Source organism: Chaetura pelagica, unplaced genomic scaffold (genome assembly GCF_000747805.2).
Source record: "Chaetura pelagica isolate M959 unplaced genomic scaffold, ChaPel_1.0 scaffold783, whole genome shotgun sequence".
Taxonomy (NCBI): domain Eukaryota; kingdom Metazoa; phylum Chordata; class Aves; order Apodiformes; family Apodidae; genus Chaetura; species Chaetura pelagica.
In genome coordinates, this window is record NW_009952817.1 from 90,221 (window position 1) to 97,133 (window position 6,913).

The 6,913-nt window shown below is 38.2% G+C and overlaps 1 protein-coding gene across 1 annotated transcript in view; it reads right to left on the bottom strand.

Annotated features, from left to right (window-relative positions):
• Positions 1-6,913, bottom strand: part of ARID4A (AT rich interactive domain 4A (RBP1-like)) — a 47,882-nt gene that overhangs the window by 17,519 nt on the left and 23,450 nt on the right. The gene's annotated exons all lie outside the window — the stretch shown is intronic.

The window sequence follows — 6,913 nt, forward strand, 5'->3', positions numbered from 1 at the left end:
AGGAATGCCTAAGTTTTTTTGCTTGGTTTTTTGGGGTTTTCTGTCTAACTTATCTTCCTTACCCCAACTACAGCTCAGGCTGCAGTACAATTATTTCTCCAATCAGTCCTGTTTGTGATGATCCAAACAGTATTCATTTTGTGGTTAAGCTCCAATGCTTCATTTCAGCTCATATTTGGAAACACTTTTACAGTCCCTTCCATAATTCCCTGAAGACATATGTCCATCAATTATCACGATAAATTATTTTGTTTTATCCTTACAGTGTGAAATAAAGAGTTAGTTTTATTCAGGTGGAAATCATGAAAATAAAGTACAATTCTTGGGGGGGAGGGAAATAATTTCAACATATCTACATGTACTCCATGAAATTCTGAGACGCCAACAGAAATCAGGAAAAAAAGCAAAGAAAAAGCAATTAAAATCTTCTCCCTGCAATGCTTTACCCATGCCACTTTCTGCCTGGCAATCCCAGGGACTGCTGGTAAGGCAGTTTGCACAAGGAAGACCACAGCTGTCTTGATGGGAAGACGTAGAGGACGTGTCAAAAATTCTTATCATCACATCATTAAAAATAACAGGAAAAAGTCACAAGCAGCCCCAGAAGGAAACCAGAATAGCAATTTCAATTTCAGTCGCCTCTGCATTCTGTAAACTTCAAGCTGCAAGGCAGGAAGAGAGGCAGTGAAATGGAAATGTGTGAGCCACTGCCTTGTTAACCAGCAAGCATCAGAAGGAATTTCAGCCCTGCCTGCTTCAGTGAATTCTGAGCTTCAAAGCCCAATAGGGATCACCTATAATCAGGCAGAGATGGTCTGTGTTTCTTATTTTCCTATTATTTTCTTGGGAAATAACTTGGGGAAATGAAATGAATAATCACAACCTTTTACAGCATCAGTTACCATTTGCTCACATTGCATATTATAGGGATTACAGAAACAGTTATCTGTATAATTACTATGTTCTTCCAGGTTAACAAATGAATTATTGCTATAGAAACCACAGGTTTTTTTCTCTCCCTCTAGATTGCAAACCAACTTGAAGTTCGAGAAATTTCTACCATCTCCTGTAATTTTTACTGATTAAAGGCACTTCGACACAAACCCTGCAAATTAAATATATCTAAATAACAGTAAACACTCAAAAATATTTTGGAATAGTTCAATTCAAACCATTTCTTTTACGTAGGCATGATGCCAAGCCAGAACTCTAGGTCAGAAGAGCAGAGATGTAGGTTAGAAATAGCACTCTTGCAGACAGAATGTTAACCATTTCACTGATACCAAGTATTTTCAGCTGAAGAGAAGCAAAAAGGAAAGATTAAAAGCTGTTACATACTTACAGGACAAGGGCAGAAAACCTGACTGCAATATTCATCCACTGACATGAGATATCCTGAATCCTGTACCTAATTCTCTCTGTTGCTGGTGTGTGAGCTTGGCTGGCACCTCTTGCCAGAGAGTCAGAACCCTGCCTCATCCCAGTGCCAGAGCAGACACCAAATACTCCTGAGAGGTGACTTGAATAACACCTGAACAACGGTCACCAAGGAGTAAATCATGTATCAGCCATTACAAACTCTTTTTCTGTTCCTGGTCAAAATGAGAAATATCAGCCCTTCATAGATAAGACTATTCCAGCATTCAGGTACCTGGATTATTATAAGAGGTCAATTTTCATCACAGTTATCTAGTAGTAACTGGACATACTGACTTCACAGGAGTGTCTACTGGGGTGCTAGTGTCCTGACTTTCATTTTAAACACCTCAACCATCATTCTAAGCTGCTGTATCAGCAGCCTTAAAAGCTGCACCTAAAGTGAAGAAAACACCTGAAAAATGTTGATGTCACAACCTGCCATCACCATCACTGAAGAGTTACTATTCCCAGCATCTCTCCAGGGTGATACTGCTATCCTCCAAGACCCACCCATCCTTATCCAGACACATTTACCCATTTTAGATTGGGCACAAGTAAATTCACAGTCAGAATTTTTCAAAGTCCAGTTTTCCTAAGAGCTCTGTCTCAATTTCATTTTTTTTTCCTACATAGATGTTGCAAAAAGGGAGACTGTAGCCAAAGAGATTTCCAAGTGAGAGGCAAAACACTACGAGATTCTTAAGTGGCAGGAATGAAAAATTTAGACATTCCTGTTGTTTTTCCAATACCTGTAACTAACTGCAACATCAGAAACTCTTTTGTCTCTCAGAAGCTGAATTTCATTTAAAAAAATCTCAAGGTTGCCCTTTTTGCATATAATTAAGAAGTTGAAAATGTATGGATGAAAATGAGATTTTTTTTCTCCTCCATTCTGACTAGCAAGTCACATCACTTAGAGAACATTGCACAGTAAAGCAATGAAATCAACAAGGAACACAGGATTTCTGCCTAAGGGACATGCTCCTTTTCCAACTCAATTTCAAGTCTTTTGCAAAATTATTTTGAGAAGAGCAACCAGCAAATAACCACTACATAAAACACACAGAAACTTGTAAAACATTGTCACTGCCTCTGCTTCATTTAGCTTCATTTTATTCTCCCTGAGTTTTGCCTCTCTCTTGATCAGGATTTTAAAGAAGAATGTAGCTCTGCTGTCTTGACTCATTGTTTGCTCTACAGGAAGATGTTGAAGCTTCTGTGGATGATAACCTGTAGAGCTGAAAGGGAGCACAAAGGATGAAATAGTTTACAAAACCCAGAATGAACGTCTTCTTACAAGCATGGACCCTGTGTACTCAATCAATATGGGGCTCAGGAACCAGGGACAGATCTTTCTTTTTCATTATTAATAGATGGATAACACCATAAACTCTTCTGTGAAATAAATGCAAGCTAAGAGGAAGAACAATGTGTGCAGAATTTGGAATTCAGGAGAGTGTATAATCAAGATGAGCTGCCAGAAATTTAGCTAATGTCATTTTCTTGCTTCAGAGTACTTAAATGTGTTTTCATCCCTTGCACATTTGCTTTCTGATGCCAAGTTTGAACATCAATTAAAGTGTTCAATTAAGAATTAAGCTGATTGCAACAAGTTAACAGCTTTACACCATGTGGAGATGAGCACTGTCTCAAAATGTAAATTTCTACCAACAAGAACCAGGAATTCAACCATCCTCACCAGTGACTCACTCTAGAGCTGTGCCTCAGTTTGCAGCTTCCTCACTCCTCACTGAGAATTATTTTGAGAAGGCCTGTTAACACAGCACTGGGAGCAAGGAAGTCTTTGTAAAGAACATTTGTGCATGGCATGATGGATGCCATGTTTCACAGTAGCCAAAACTCCTACAAATGCAAGTAGGCATGAGAAGGATGACTAGCTAATCAATGTTTAGCTGTTTTTTTAAAGGTTATTCCATGTGTTACACATTACAGCTGCTTAGGTGCTTGTTTTTTAAATAGATGTAAATACATTACTTGTTTCTGGATAGCATGTTTCATTGGCTTAGAAGTGACTGTATTCCTGTATTTAGAGTTAGCTTTTTCAAAGTTATATTAAAATACACATAAGTTGTAACTGAAATGGATGACTTAAGTATCATTTTATGCGGTCTCCCCCAGTTACTTAAGAGATCACATGGGAAACAAGAACTACTTTGAAGCAAAATGTAAATTTTTTAATAGATGGCTACTGGTCACTTGAAGGCATCTCAAGCCTCTCAAAACACATAATGGATTCCTTATACTCATCTTTTCATTACAAATTGAGTGCTAAGAAAATATATGGTAGTAAGTTCTGAGAAGTGAAATCCTTGCTTAGTAGCAGAATAGGTACATTGGAAAATGCCTCTGGCATTTTACCTGCTCAACAATGTAAAGCAACTTTGACCAGTGTTTTGTGATGCTGCTGTGAGGCCAACAGCCTTAAAACTTGAAATGAATGCACATTATCAAGCATACCCCAGATACATCCTTCAGGTGACTGTCTAATGAAGACTAAGAGAAAATCCCTCTAAGCAAACACCTGGAGGTGCTGAAACTCCTTCCCCAGTGATAGTCATGGACACCAGCAAGCTCAGATTTTCTTCTGAACTTTTCTTACATGTTCAGTTAGGGGAAAGAGAGGAAGAACAAGGCACTGCTATTAAAGTGACATAGATAAGTTGGATGAGTCCTTCAAAGATGGTGTTATATCTTAATTCTACAGATAAGACAGAAACAAATTTTTCCAGCTCTTGGTGTTATAAAAAGGTACTACTTGGAAACTTGCAAAATTCAACCTCTGAAGAACAAATTCCTTACTTTTATTCTGATCTCATGTGTATGAATCTAGTAAGAGCACGTACTGAAAATAGATTTCAAATAACTAAATGTTAAAATCTTGATTCTTTTGGAATCAGAATAGCCTAGAGGGAGACAGGGACAAAGCAAAATGTTACCTACATGTTTCATTGTAAAAAGGTGTTTGACTATTTAATCCTGAGAAGCAAACATGTCTGATTCCTTCCCTGAATGAAAAACTGAAATAACTCAAATATGACAGTATTTATAATCTGATTTTTAATGAAAACCAGGTAATATTCCAAAAGCTTCTACTTCTATGCAGATATAATGGAATTCAGATTTTCTCTTCCCATTCAGCTACACTGCATTCTTTGACTGCCAATGTACCCTCAAACCACAGTTAATTCCAATATTCTGACATGTTGAAAACTGGATAAGAACCAAAAGCAATATCCAGGTTTTTATCTGGATTCAAACCAATTGTGTGATTCTTTAAATTTTCATTTGATAAGGAATTTTTTTTCTCTAATGCTTCCAGATTTTTTCACTTCTTGACACACAAGCAGTATGTGTCCTGTTACTCAAACCCTACACTGTGAATTAAAAAGTAATCCTGAGCTGTACCATATACTGCAATTATTGCCAAAATTCCACAATTTGACCATGCTGAGCAACTCGATGTAAATATAATCCCTGCTGAAGTCAATGACAAGCAATTTCTACATTTTCCTTCTTCATAATAACTCTGGACCACACAAGTCAGTTACTGAGAAGGATTAGCATCTCACCAGCACCATATTGGTTCCCACTCCTTAGCTTATAAAAGCCACCAAAGAACAACCATGTAAAGCCTGGAAACCTACCCCTTAAGATATCAGGAAATGCAGCATGATTAGAAAGACAGACTCTGTCAAAACAAGTTACAGATTTTAACCCAGCTCCTGGAGTAATGGTCGGATCTATTCTCACCAGCTGCAGCAGGTCTCTCTGCTCCATTACCATGATAAAAGATCCTACTTCAGAAAAACAGGATCCTTTCAATTCTCAGAATTAGACTCTTCTGAGTGACTTTATGCTCTCATTCTATATTAAGTAGGTTTGTGTCCATTTGATGGATTTAATGAGGGCCTATCATGGCTGGTCAGCAGCTGTCCAGGCCTTGACAGCAAATCTGCTGTGCATTTCAGAAGATGTGGGGGGGGGATGGTGTGTGTGGAAAGATAATTTTTAACATCTCCCTCCCATCTCCAGCAATATAACAATTTGCAGTTCTGAAACAAATGGTTCACTAAGAATATTCTGGCACAGGATGGACAGAAGTTATTTTGACCTTGATTAATAAAGGAGAAACTCTACAAAATATGCATGCAATATTTGAGAAATTCCATGTTTGTAGTCAAAGAAACACAAGGTAATCTCATTCACTTGTCAGCTCTCTCTGCAATCAGTATTGCTGCCTTTCTAAGGGAAAAGAAAGAAGAAATTAAGATAAATTCCTTAAATGCTCCATAACTGTAATACCTAGCATGGCCCAACAATCAGAATATGTATCGTAACAGTTGAATCAGGAATCTGATTTCATGAGCCAAAATGACAGTTCTGCTCTGACATAATCTAAAAAGACGAATATCTATCCTCTGCTACACAGCTCCAGCATGGAGATGCTCACCTTATTTTACATGCCTACTTGTCACCTGGAAATAATGGATTATACAGCTTTTCCTACTAGCACATCTACCTGTCTGGAATCCTTTGCTTCACTACTCAGCACTTAGATCATTCTTTAAAAATCACCTCTACTTCTTTTACAGAAATGCCTTTTTAAAAAAAAAACAAACCCCAAACACAAAACCACCAAGCTCCCCCCTCCCCCTTCTTTGTTTCAAGCACACAGCACTTTTATGCACTAGACATGAAAAATGATTTTTAAAATGGAGACTGGAAAACTAGTATAGCAATCCTTGACCTTTAATGACTGATAGCCTGCAATTTTAACCAACGTTAATACAAACAGACCAATACAGACTGCAACAGTTCACACCCTGCAAAATGTGGCCTATTCAGTCCTTTTCACTGCAAACAGAGGAAAAAAAAAACCAAACAAACCCAGAGGATTTTTACATTCTGCATACATTCATTCTTACATTTATCTCATCACACCACTGCCCTCACACAGACAACCTACTCCGTTTTCCAGAACGCTGTTATCAAGGCACAAAATTAACACCTTAAAAAAAAAATAAAATAAAGATTCTTATTGTCTTTTCATTTTACCTGGAGAAGCTCTACCCTGGCTGCATGCTCCCCCAGCCACTTCCCAGCTCAGAAACCTACACCCGCCTTCCTCCTCCTCCACCACCACCACCAGCATCACGGATTAAAACACAAGAATCCTTACCTAGGAGCTGCATTCTTTTCAAAGGTAAAAAGGGTCCTACTTCCTTTCTATCTAATCTGCCCACTCCCTGGACATATTTCAGCCTGACTTCCAAATATTTGCTCTTCCTCTCTCCTCTCCCTCTCCCTCTCTCTCTCTCTCTCTCCCTGCAGCGGCATCCGCAGTTAAGTCGGCGCTACTTACATCCTCTTCCATATAGAAATAAAGACATGGATAAAGGGAAAATAAACGAAAAAAAAAGGAATTGCTAAGGATTCAGACATGAGATGCAAGGCAAAGGGAAGAAAAAGCCCA